General features: G+C 39.7%; 1 protein-coding gene across 3 annotated transcripts in view; it reads left to right on the top strand.

Moving 5' to 3' along the window:
• PLCB1 (phospholipase C beta 1) overlaps positions 1-13,326 on the top strand; it is a 752,445-nt gene that overhangs the window by 2,536 nt on the left and 736,583 nt on the right. Inside the window, exon 1 of one of the 3 annotated variants that reach the window (XM_028827440.2) lies at positions 1,899-2,047. The gene's annotated coding sequence lies outside the window, so the exon portion shown is untranslated. 3 annotated transcript variants of the gene reach the window in all.

Raw genomic sequence — 13,326 nt, 5'->3', positions numbered from 1 at the left:
CCTCCTGGAAGGAAAGACGTAGGCACTAAGGAGAAGGCCAGTAGAATCTCAGGTGTTTTTTTTTTTTTTTTTTTTTAAACAACAAAACAAAACAAAAAAAACCTAGACTGCACTCAGGAGTCAAGTTATCTGGAATATAATGAGCTATACTGCAGGCTCTTTGGTTCTCTGGGTCTTCATGCTGATCAGTGGACTACAAGGGACCCAGCCTTTCTTAGGGTTGCCTTTTTCCTCCCCAGGCATCCCTCATCTACTCTTCTCAGCTCATATTTGCCCTTACAGAATCAAGCCAGTTCAAGTTATCTGGCTATTTATATTGTACCTTAGTGAGACAGTGTGTTGAAGACAAAAAAGAACTAGATCTTGAATCAAAGGCCTCAGTTTACCTCTTAGTTGTTTCACCAGTAAGCTACATGACTTTAGGCCAATCACTTAACTTTTCTGTATGTTTGCTGCTGCTTGTGTAAAAGTGTGGTAATGTTACAGGACATTCAAAAATGATGAATTTGGGGCTGTTTAGGATGTGAAGAAATTATCTCTTGTTCCTGAAGTGATTAAAGCAGTATAATCACTGGTCTTGTTGTCCTGACCACCATATGGAATGGAAGATGTCACCCAGAGGGTGCAGTGCCATGCATAATTTGTTGGCCACCTACTAAGTCACGGTGAGGCTGTGGATGCTCTAAGGGTGGTAGTCAAAAGCTTTAACATAGGCACTAAACAATTACAACAGACAGCAGGTGCGTAATAGATCCTGGAAATACCCTGTTGTACCAGGGCCAGGCATTAATGTTTTTGCTGCTTGATCATGAGGAGGTCTGGGAGTCCCCAGGGTCTGTGGATGGGTGGATAGGTAGGTGGGGTTTTTTTTGACTATTTCAGTATTTTAAAACTCATGGTGTATACGGTCTGAACATCAAGGCTATACTTGTCCTCCTGAACTTGGCATGAAGATAAACCACTGACCTAATGATATTTTAAAAATTCAACCTCGTATCTTTGCTTTTGTTTTGCATTTGTCTATTAGCAGGCTCTGGTGGTAGGAGGTGGGTGTTAAGGACTGTGGGTATTGTGGAAGAATTCTGGTGAGGTAGACAGTGGAAGGAGAGTTACTTTCTTGATCTAAGCTAGGGAGCTTGGGAGATTGTGAGAGAAACTCCTTTCTCTTCTGGACCTTGGCCTTGGTCTATATTGGACAGGACATGGAGAGAAAGAGGAACGACTGTAAACTGTACAATAGGACCTCCAACCACTGATTTGGCCCTGTTTTCCATGCTTAAGCACTCTGTCTCACTGTCCCATAACCTCTGAGGGATGGAAGGGCTTTCATTTGTTTATTCCTTCTGTTTCTTCATTCTTACCTTTCAAATTCAGATCTTACTGTGGGCAGGTTGCGTAATGCATCCCAACTTCAATTTCCTTAACGGTAACATGCAAATTGTAATATTTCCTAACTCATAGAACAGCTGTTGAGGTTAGATGAATGAATGCATATACATTGCTTTGTAAAAAGCCTGATATACAGGCAACCTTCCATAAAACATGTTTTTAAGTTATTGTCCCTCAGAAATAAGATGGATGTGAATTTTATCAAGGTGGTTAGTAGGTGTTCTATGGCTCTTCTATTCTTCTTGTGGAAAAATTCAGACCTTACTTCCATTCCCTTTAATGTGTGTTTTGATTTTATATTTTATAATTTGGAGAAAAATCAGGTTTCTTACCTTCTTTTAAAAATCCACGTGTTTCATGGAAAATAAGTCTACGTAATTTAGAGCAGAACCCACTCTCTACAGCAAGTCAGTTTACAAATAATCCAAAAGTTTATTTTCACTTAAATTTCATATATGTGTATGGATATATGTGTATATAATTTTACATTGCACATTTTGTCTTACAAGCATATTCTAACACGGAAAAATAATGGCTAGACTAAGTTGTCTGAGAAGTCTGATGAAACTCAGAAGTTTGGATTTGCATTAATGCCGTCTGGATTTGAATCAAGTAACTCCCTCCTTTACCACACCTTCAACCCCCACAGCTAAAACAGGTAATTTAAGAAATACTAGTATGTTGCACATTTCCCAGCATCCTACACAAAAGCTTAGAACTTTTGCATTTTGTGGAATCTGCTGTTCCAGTTTCCAAAATGATGACAAGAAAATGATGACAAGATGACACTGACAAGATTAATGAGAGAGCCGATGGGAAAAGGGTTTGCGAGGGGGGAATTTAGTAACGTTCACTTTGGAAAGGTTATGGGAAACGGAGGAAACTTCTCTGAGTTGGTAGCTGGCTGATGTGTATGGACCAACTACAAAGTGTAAGGTGGATTTTAGAATGGAAGGCTAGCAGGTGCCCTCTAAAGAGCCCCTTAAATATGCCAAGTTATTCCATTTTTCTTGTCAAAAGAGCTTTGTGAATTTCTTATTGTTAATAATTACTGTATAAGTGTAAAATATAACATTTTTGCAAACAAATCAATAAAGCTACTTGAAACTTTTTAAAAAATCAGTGTAACATGCATACAACAAAACACACAAATTCTGGGTCCAGCTGGATCCATTTTCACAAAGTGAAAACTCCCATGTCATCAGTACCATATCAAGAAACAGCATCACTTGTCCCAGAATTCCTAAGTGCTTTCTTCCAGTCCCTGCATCCCCGCCTAAGGGTAACCCTTATCTTGACTTCTAACTTCATAGTTTGGTTTTGCTTGTTTTTAATCTAATAAGCTATTTTTACTTTGAATGAAAACTTAAAAAAAAAGAACCTCTTCAGCCTAAAGCATTTTATTATTGCTGAACTGATCCTCTTGAACAATAACAACAAAAGTGACTTATAGTCAGATTAGATGACCCTTGATTCAGTTCTTGTCTGTCCCAAGTCTGGGAAGTGCAGCAGGTATAGTAAATGCCCTGAAGGAGGAAGCAGTTCAATAAAACCCTAGTAATTTACTGAGGAAATATAATGCCTACAGGCCGTTATTGGCAGGGCAAAGCAGACTAGTACAGTACTGTTGCTGGAATATAATTTTCTCGCATAGGTTTTCTCTCTTATCTTGCTTAACACTAATATTTCCCTACCTATGGTGAATGAGGATAATTTGCACTGGCTATTAGCTTTGTTTGAAAGTTTAGCCTATCAATAAATAGCTTCAAGTTATATTTACCTGCAATGACATATAAAGGAAACAGGAACATTCTGCTTTTTTATGTGGGACTTGGTAACCTGTAGTTAAATATTTCCTTATCAGAATTGTTTCATGTTATCATGAACAAGAAGTGCCGGCAGAAAATGGAAGGGAATTGATGGTGAATTGTTGACTAACGCTATGGGTCTCCACTTAAATAACAAACCCCTGGTAACTAAAATCATTAGTCTTCTTGTTACTGGAGCTAATAATTAGGTTCATGCAACCTTTCAGAGCATATCATAAATTCCAAATGCTCAGGCACATTTCACAGTCTATTCCATCTAATCTTTTCCCTCTCTGTTCTGTGTCTGATCACCTAATCAGAGCCTTGTGCCCCTATGTGTAAGTAGGCAAAGGAAATATGGACGTATTTCTGAGGTCATTTACATATATGACCATGAAGAAGCCATTGATTTTTGTAACTAACTGGAATAGGATATAAAGGAACTAACTAACTGGAATAGAATATAAAGGATGCTTATGTTCTTTAAGAGTCTCTCTGGTTTTCCTGTGATCTCTTTAAGATCTAATGTGTGATTTTATTATCATTACCACGTGTTAATTCTCAAAATTTTTTTTTTTTGAGACAGAATCTTGCTCTGTCACCTAGGCTGGAGTGCAGTGGCACCATCTCGGCTCACTGCCAGCCTCTGCCGCTGGGTTCAAGCGATTCTCATGCCTCAGCCTCCAGAGCATCTGGGATTACAGGCACACACCACCACACCTGGCTAATTTATTTTTATTTTTAGTAGAGACAGGGGTTTTGCCATGTTGGCCAGGCTGGTCTCGAACTCCTGACCTTGGGTAATCCGCCCACCTCGGCCTCCCAAAGTGCTGGGATTATAAGCGTGAGCCACCGCGTCTGGCCTTCAAGGGCTTTTTTTGTTTACAATATTTGGTTAATGTTCTGTTTCTTTTTACTGAATTGATGTTTAATGTGCAAGATCACAGAAAGTGGATTAGTTAGTAAAGAAAACATTTACCTGAAGTAGTCATGTGGATATCAATACATAGCATTGATATCTAGAAGATTAAGATATTATTTTGCCATTTAAAAAGATCAAAAATTTTTTGGAGGTCATCTATGAAATAGTTAAGAGTAAGGGAAATTTAATTTAACTTTAATCCATTGTATAGAAGCCATATGAGCTCATAAAGCTGGAAAATCATAGAGCAAATCAGCAATTGAGCTGGTCAAAAAATGTTAAAGATGCCAATCCTGATCCTCCTCAGGTGTGCTGTGTTGGATATGGTTGAATCTCACATAGCATCAATTCCTACATCCTCTTAGTAGGACTTCCTATAATACAAAGTCTGGGCTTCTAAAGCTACATTTACCAGACTCCTTTTTGACCAACATTCTTCTTGAAAATTATTATTTCCACCAAATAAATTCATGCATATGAGATATGGAGGGCAGAAACATGAAAAGGGCCAATTTCCTGCATCCTTTCATGTTTCTGTATTTCTACAGATACGTGAGATGCTAGAAGAGGTGGCACTTTCTGTGATAGTTCTTCATTGTCTCTGAAGTGGCCATTGGTCACAGTGGCCACTCCCTGTTGGCAGCTTACACTTCTTTGGCTTCAACAAAGCTGGTGTTTTGTTTGGACCCTGGGAGTTCCTTCTTGATTTCTCACCTTTCTGAATGTGGTAGACATAACAGCTCTCCTCAAGGGTCTGTGCTGCTGTGTTCTGGGATCATTCATGGAGACCCAATCTAAAGCCCGCTCCTCCGACCCTCCCAGTTTTTCTGTCAAGTGCTTAATTTATATGAAGTCCCTTTATCTTAAAACTTCAAGAGAAATTTCTGGTTCTCGTACCAAATCCTGGCTGATATGGCCTTTTGTGATTCTAGGATTTCACAACTTTCAGTCCTAAATATAATAATCTTCTAAGTATCCTACATAGTTTTCTCCTTCGGTACTACAGTTGGATAAAATGAAGTTTTGCTGTAGTATTTCCTCTGGAATTCAATATCCAGACTGAGTCCTAATAGTAGGCATTCATGCTTATGTAGCAGCCCTGCTTACCCCTGTTCAGTCATCAAGACCACCTTGGGTGGTAGGAAAAAGAGCAAGGGTTCTTCTTTTGCATTTCACATAGAAATAAATTGAGGCTACTGATTGTGATTTGTCGAAGGACACGTAACTAGGTAGATTCAGAGGAGGAATTTAAAACTAGATCTTCTGGCCAAATTCAGCATCCTTTCCAGTCTACCATGATGTCCCCAAACAGGGTCCTTTTGGTAACAACAACAACAACAACAAAAACAAAAACAAAAACAAAAAGAGGTTTTTTTTTTTTTTGAGATGGAGTTTTGCTCTTTTTGCCCAGACTGGAATGCAATGGTGCGATCTTGGTGCACCGCAACATCTGCCTCCCCGGTTCAAGCGATTCTCCTGCCTCAGCTTCCCGAGTAGCTGGGATTACAGGCATGTGCCACCATGCCCAGCTAATTTTGTATTTTTAGTAGAGATAGGGTTTCTCCATGTTGGTCAGGCTGGTCTCAAACTCCTGACCTCGTGATCCACCTGCCTCGGCCTCCCAAAGTGCTGGGATTACAGACGTGAGCCACCGAACGTGGCCAACAAAAAACTTTTAATAGAGTCTAAATGAATGTAAGTTTAAAGAGATTGGTAGACTTTTCCAAAGAATCTCTGTTATTTTTAGGATTCATATATGTGAAGCTTAGATCCCTGCAAACTTAGTTTTTGAGCCATTGTCTTCAAAATAGCTATTTTTCATGGTGTATATACAGTCCGTTTTTCTCTACACTGTGCAAGATGTGTGAGCACTGGAAAACCTCATCGCTGCTTTGAGACAAAAAGGGCAGGCCAGCCGCAGTGGCTTGCACCTGTGATCCCAGCATATTGGGAGGCCAAGGCAGGCAGATCAGTTGAGGTCGGGAGTTCAAGACCAGCGTGGCCATCATGATGAAACCCCATATACAAAAATTAGCTGGGTGTGCTGGTGCAAACCTGTAATCCCGACTACTCAGGAGGCTGAGGCAGAAGAATCACTTAAACCCAGGAGGCAGGCAGAGGTTGCAGTGAGCCAAGCTCGCACCACTGCATTCCAGCCTGGGTGACAGAGTGAGACTCCGGAAACAAAACAAAACAAAACAAAACAAAACAAAAAAAAAAAAAAAAGAAAAAGGGAGGGGGGCACAACATATGCTCTATAGTCTTTAAATATATTCTACATCAATCAGTCAGTGTGGAAACATGCACGTGGAAAGACAGGTATTCAGGTATGGTGTTTAAGGTCTTTTTTTTCATTGCTGAGTAAGTGACATTTCTGCCGAGTAAGTGACATTTCTGCATTATATCTGTTACTCCACCTTTTCTTCTTCTTGACATATGTGCAAATGTTGTCTTTTGCTGATTCCTATTAAGGCCGGTCCCATGGCCTCTCATAGAAATCATGGATCATGGAAGACTAAGAATATGGTAGGCATGAAGGAAGTGTAGAGGGTGAGTTGCTTGCTCTCAAGTATGATGCAGAATGCACGGTAGTGTCAATTGAGAGTCCAGATCTATATTACTTGTGCAGGGAGGTGGATATGCCTTGTTTATATTACAACTGGAGCATGACTTCTGGAGGGTTATAGCTTTATAATTATTATTATTTTTTCCCTAGGGGAGAGCATAGACCTGGCACTGGGAGGTGCTGGTGCTCAGGGGATGTTTGTGGAATGAAGGAACTGTCTGGTGTTTGTCTGGCTCGCAGTGGGCTCACACAGGGGAGTGTGCAGCCTTGAGGCAGACCTGGAGGGCAGTCACGCTCCTATGAGACCTTCGTGACCTTTGAGGTGTTGTGTTGCATTGGTTGGAACACCTTGCTCCTTGTCCTTCCATTCCATCTGAAATCTCCCAGGGTCCTAAGGGACTCTATGGTCTTCTTAAATGGGATTTCTCCATGTGCGTTTGAGAAGGAAACCATTTATTGGCAATGCAGAGCTCACTGCTGTTACAGTGCTGATTTCATTTAAGGTCTAAATGTGTCTTAAGTTTGAGCGTGTACTACACTGCAATTCAATATTGGTTGAAGATGATGATGCTTAATGTATTTATATCTCATATTTTAAATGTTACCATTAGTTCCTATTTTCTGAAAAAGATGCTCATCCATACACCCAAATATTGCAATGAAAATTGCCCTTAAAGAAATTCAGAAGTGTTGGGAGTGACAGAACAAAAGACACATGGTTGTAAAAACATTCTATCATGATAATTATTCACAAAGAGAAAAAAGAATACTTGTGCTTTATTACTAAAGGGAGAAAAGTAACAAGACATAGTTCTAAATTTGATTTATAATAAACTTCCACCTACCCTATTCTTTGTGTACAGAAGCAATGGAAGTCCCTGGAACAATGCTTTTAATTTCCTCCCTTTTCCACTCCTCATTTAATGTACTTGGGCCACCTCCATTGTTCCAGCTGCCCTCTTGCCCCTGAGAAATACCTCACCTTCTGCATTTATATTTTGGAGCTCGTCCTTCCTGGCATCTCTGAATCCTGACTTCATTATTATCTGCCACCACTCACCTTTCTTTTGACAGTGTCTATGTGAGTTTCCCCTCAGTTGAAGCTTTCCTAAGAACATGACAATATGCCTTTACTAGTAAAAATCCCAACCTCAAAACCAACACAATGTTCCCCCTCCTTTTTCCTCCTTTAGTTACCGTCTCCTCCCTCATCTCCTTCCCTCTACTATGCAAGTGTGACTTATAGTCACTGTCTCCCTGTCTTCACCTCCTACCCACTTCTTCTCAGCCTTCCGAAGCCTTTTTCTGCCCTCACCACTACTTTGACATTTCTTTGTCATGGCTATGGGCAACATGGCTCCCAGCAACCCCAACTGATATTTTTCAGAATCTTCCTTGTTTTTATTTCCTGCAGTACCTTCCACCCCTTCATCCATTCATTCACCACTCATACTTTAAAAATGTACTGATGTCTCTTTTAAGCATTGTGCTAGTATTGTGGATTCATGATGATGAATGATTTCTTGCCTGCCTTTATTGGGGAGACAGATGCTAAACAAATAGAGGTACAATTATTTTCATTATAACTGCTATGAAGGCAAAAAAGTGCAAGTGAGTATAGGAAGCATGGAAGCTTTCCCTGGAAAATTCTATTTATGAAAAGTTGGATTTAGACCCACATGAGTAGAAGAATGTGTCAGGTGGAGGGAACAGCAGGTGTGGGTATTCCAAAGAGCCAAGAAACTCAGGGTTTTGAAAGACAGAAGCAGAATTAGCACAGGGGAGTGTGGCTCAGATAATGTGGTTGGATGGCAAGGGCCTGCATATGTACTGGTTAGGTCCTTGGAGGATTTTAGACTTATAAAGTCAACCAGAAACCATTAAAACCATGTTTTCAACCCTGGCACCATTGACATTTAGCCCCATTAGTTTTTTTTGTTGTGGAGTCTGGCCTGTGTATTATATGATATTTAGCAGCATCCCTCGCTCTAGATACTAGGTGTCAGTTGCAAAACCCCCCAGTAGTGACAACCAAAATTGTCTCCAGACATTGCCAAAAGTTCCCTGGTGTGGAAAATTGCTCCCAGTTGAAAACCACTGATGAAAATGATAAATGATATACTATGCTCTTAAAAGTATCCAGCCAGTTCACCACCCTCCCTGCAACCCCAAAGGCCAATAAGTACATGAAAAGATATTTAACATCATTAGTCATTGGAGAAATGCAAATTAAAAAACACATTGAGATGCCACTGCATACCCACCAGAGCTATATGTTATTGAAATTATTGGTTTTTCTCATCTGATGCCCCCACTAAGCCAGGAGCACCTTGGTTGATTTGGTATCTGGGCTTTAATTTGGTTCTCTAGTGGATTATCTGAAGTATCTTGCATGGTACTTGAAGAACAATGCTTCCAGCATTTCCCTACATTGTGTTAAAAAGGGATCTTTCTGATGATGAGCATTTTTTCATGTGTCTGTTGGCTGTATGAATGTCTTCTTTTGAGAAATGTCTGTTCATATCCTTTGCCCACTTTTTGATGGGGTTGTTTGTTTTTTTTCTTGTAAATTTGTTTGAGTTCTTTGTAGGTTCTGGATATTAGCCCTTTGTCAGATGAGTAGATTGCAAAAATCTTCTCCCATTCTGTAGGTTGCCTGTTCACTCTGATGGTAGTTTCTTTTGCTGTGTAGAAGCTCTTTAGTTTAATTAGATCCCATTTGTCAATTACTGGGTATATACCCAAAGGATTATAAATCATGCTGCTATAAAGACACATGCACACGTATGTTTATTGCGGCACTATTCACAATAGCAAAGACTTGGAATCAACCCAAATGTCCATTAGTGACAGACTGGATTAAGAAAATGTGGCATATATACACCATGGAATACTATGCAGCCATAAAAAAGGATGAGTTTGTGTCCTTTGTAGGGACATGGATGCAGCTGGAAACCATCATTCTTAGCAAACTATCACAAGAACAGAAAACCAAACACCGCATGTTCTCACTCATAGGTGGGAACTGAACAATGAGATCACTTGGACTCGGGAAGGGGAACCTCACAGACCGGGGCCTATCATGGGGAGGGGGGAGGGGGAGGGATTGCAACTGGGAGTTATACCTGATGTAAATGACGAGTTGATGGGTGCTGACGAGTTGATGGGTACAGCACACCAACATGGCACAAGTACACATATGTAACAAACCTGCATGTTATGTACATGTACCCTAGAACTTAAAGTATAATAATAATAATAAATTAAAAAAAAAAAGGGATCTTCCCGCTTGTTCTGTAGGAAGCCAGTATCTTCACGTTGCTTCTCTCCACTGTTTTGCATTCCTACTCTGGACCTTCTTCGTCTCTTCTGCTTTTGTTTATTTTGGGAAATTTCAGAGTAGACACACTCCTGGAGGAAAAGTCTCATCAATGCTGATACACAGGGATGTTTTACTTAAATGATCTTAATTCCCCATCTGGCATCCAAGACTACCTTTATAATGTTTTCATTTCATAGTCAGGGCTGTATTGCTCATGTTTAGTTTGACAGGCATCACATCTGATTTTCTGTGACCTTTAGAACTCTTTGTCCGTTGCATAGCTGTTTTTTCCCCAGTGTCTCTATTTGCTGTATTTGGCCCTGCTGCTTCCTAATGCAAGTCTTGGGCAATCCCTGTGGAACATTGCTTGTTACTTTTCCTGTTGACTCTGTGGTATTGATTAGTTTAGAAGTGCATGCCTCTATTCATGTGTGTTCTCTCGTAATAGCATAAAAACATGAGAATCACTGTGGAGTGAGAATTGTGGTCAACCTTGGCCAGGAGACTTGCTGACAGTGGTGCTGAGCAATGTGCCATGGGTCTGTGGACTGGCCCTTGACACGAGCCTTGAGGTTTAGGGTTATACTTCCTAGTAGTTTACTAAGACTTCCATAACAAAGGACCGCAGCCTGGGTGGATTACACAACAGAAATTTGTTTTCTCACAGTTCTGAAGGAAGTGGGAGATAAAGGTGTCAGCAGGATTGCTTCCTGCTGAGGGCCATGAGGGAAGGATGTGTTCCAGGCCTCTCGTCTTGGCTGGTAGATGGCCGACTTCTTGCATCTTCACATCATTTTCCTTCTGTACCTGCCTGTGTCCAGATGACCTCTTCTTATAAGGACACCAGTCATACTGGATTAGGGCCCACTTTTAAGGCCTCCTTTTAAATTAATCATATCTGTAAAGACCCTATCTCTGAATAAGGTCACACTTTCAGGTACTGGGGGTTAGGACTTCACCATGTGAGTTGTTGGGGAGGGGGGCACGATGAACCCAATGACATACCTCAGCCTGGTAAAGTGTAGCTCAGAGGGTAGCAACATGATAGCTCTAGTTAGATATTGAAGAACTGACACTTAGAGAAGAAGTTAGATTTATTTTATACTATTTAAATGTTAAAAATTAAATGGTAGCTGCATATGTGGGTAAAACCATAAACAACCTTGCTGGAATTGTGTGACAAGAGCACTGAGACTGTTTTGTGAGAAATTTCCCTGTTAAGGAGTATCCCTGTGAAGGTTTGGAGTTGCCCTGCCTAATGGAAATATAATGTGAGGCACATAGGATACTTGTAAATGTTCTAGTAGCCTCATTAAAACAAGTAAAAAAGAAACAGATGGAATTAATATGAATGCTATCTTTAATTTAATCCAGTGTAGCCATTTTGACTTGTAATCAATGTCAGAAATCATTAGTGAGCTATTTTCTATTCTTGTTTCCATTCTTAGTCTTTGAAATCTTGCAGCACATCTTAGTCTCAGCAGTCGCATTTCAAGTGCTCAGTCGTCACAGGGAGCCACAGCAGCTCCCGTATTGGACAGCACCAGTATAGGGCATCCATTCTCAACAGGGGCCATGTCGCTTCCAAGGAAATGAAAAGTGGTTTTGGAGAACAACAACAGCAAAAAAATCTTCTTACTCTCTCTCTTTTTTTTTTTTTTGGTATAAAGCACAGTTATACATACAGCATATATACAGATATTCAGCCTATCTGTAATATTGAAATGTCGTGGGGGATTATTAGAAAAATAAAGACCTAAAAAGGCTCCTTTGCAGGGCAATAATGGAAAAAGTTGAGAAGCACTGTTATAGAGTGCGTACTTGAAGGTTTAATTTCCAGTGCTTCCCGTACCAGCTTAACTGGCTTTCCTTGAGCAAGTTATTTAGCCCAAGCCTTGGTCTAGGTATCTGTAAAATGGGAATAATAATAGTGTCTTAAGTTATTAGAAGTTATTATAAGTATTATAAGTATTAAAGGAGAAAAGCTTTATTATAAGTATTAAAGGAGAAAAGCTGTGAAGTTCGCCACAGTGATTGGCTCAGAGCAAATGTTGAGGATGCATCAGTTACTATTCAGTCAGGGATTTTTATAAAAAGTTATACTGGTATTAGAAGTGAGTTTGGATTAGTAATGCCTTTGTCATTTCATGTCAGTTTCTTTAGTATTTATTATTGACTTATATCAGTGCATTGATGAGCAAATCATTGTAATGTTAATGTTGATTCCACTGACTCTTTTTTTTTTCTTGCTGAATTGTTTCTTATTCTTCAGGATTTCGAGGTTTTGTTAAGGTCTTTTGCTTTGCCCCTTGATCATTTTTGATTTGGCTTAAAGACTCTTCAGACATTCATGTAATTTATTAAATAACATCTTCTTAATTACTATATTAGTCTTCACTATTGATGATATGACAGTAAAACGTATTCTATCAAATAAAAAGCAGCAAGTAGAAATTTACTGAACATTATCTGCTATTACTAACTTAAGACAAGTGTGTTTATTACTGTTTTCTTTTTTATAGACAAATACTTATTAGAGAAAATATCTTATAACTTTAAGTAAATTAGAGTTGAATTCTTAGAAGCAATATACTTAGAAGATATGGTTTGCCTGCATTCTAAGGTCACAGGTGTTCTTGGAGGTAAACATCATCGTATTCCTGACCTAAAGCCTCACCCATTATACGCCTACATCTGTGGTTTTTTGAGTGTGGTCCCTGGACCAACAGCATCAGCATCACCATGAGCTTCTTAGAAGTGCAGATTTTCAGACTCTGTCCCAGAGCTACTAAATGAGGGACTCTGGAGAAAGAGCCCAGCAATCTGTGTTTTTACAACATCCCTCAGTGAATTTGATGCATATGAAAGTTTCAAAACAACAATCTTATGAAATACACATGTTATAGATGTTGATGGAGAGGTAAAGGATTAAAATATAGACCATCTGAGAGCTGTCTTCATCATTCTACAAAGGTCCCAAGAGTTGCAACCTATCTGCAGCTCCTTTGTCAATGAAGGATGATCATATATTTCAAGTTTCAAACCTGGGCATATGTTCTGACAATTAAGAATATTTGGGATCTGGGTTGAGTGGCTACTTTGGTATGGGGAGAATATAGACACTAGCAGCTATGTGGGAGGTGGGAAAACAAGCAGGTGGAAATGAAAATAGACATTCATATATTTCTGGGTCAAATCCTACTTTGCATGGCAAGAATGCCAAGTTCCAGGGGATCTTGGAATGTTAGAGGTGATTATGAAGGAAGCAGGCAGGGAGCCGAGATAAATGATCACTTAACAGAGGAACTGTGGCCGGAAG

This window comes from Macaca mulatta, chromosome 10, assembly GCF_049350105.2.
Source record: "Macaca mulatta isolate MMU2019108-1 chromosome 10, T2T-MMU8v2.0, whole genome shotgun sequence".
Classification (NCBI taxonomy): domain Eukaryota; kingdom Metazoa; phylum Chordata; class Mammalia; order Primates; family Cercopithecidae; genus Macaca; species Macaca mulatta.
This window is presented reverse-complemented; position numbering and strand designations above follow the sequence as displayed.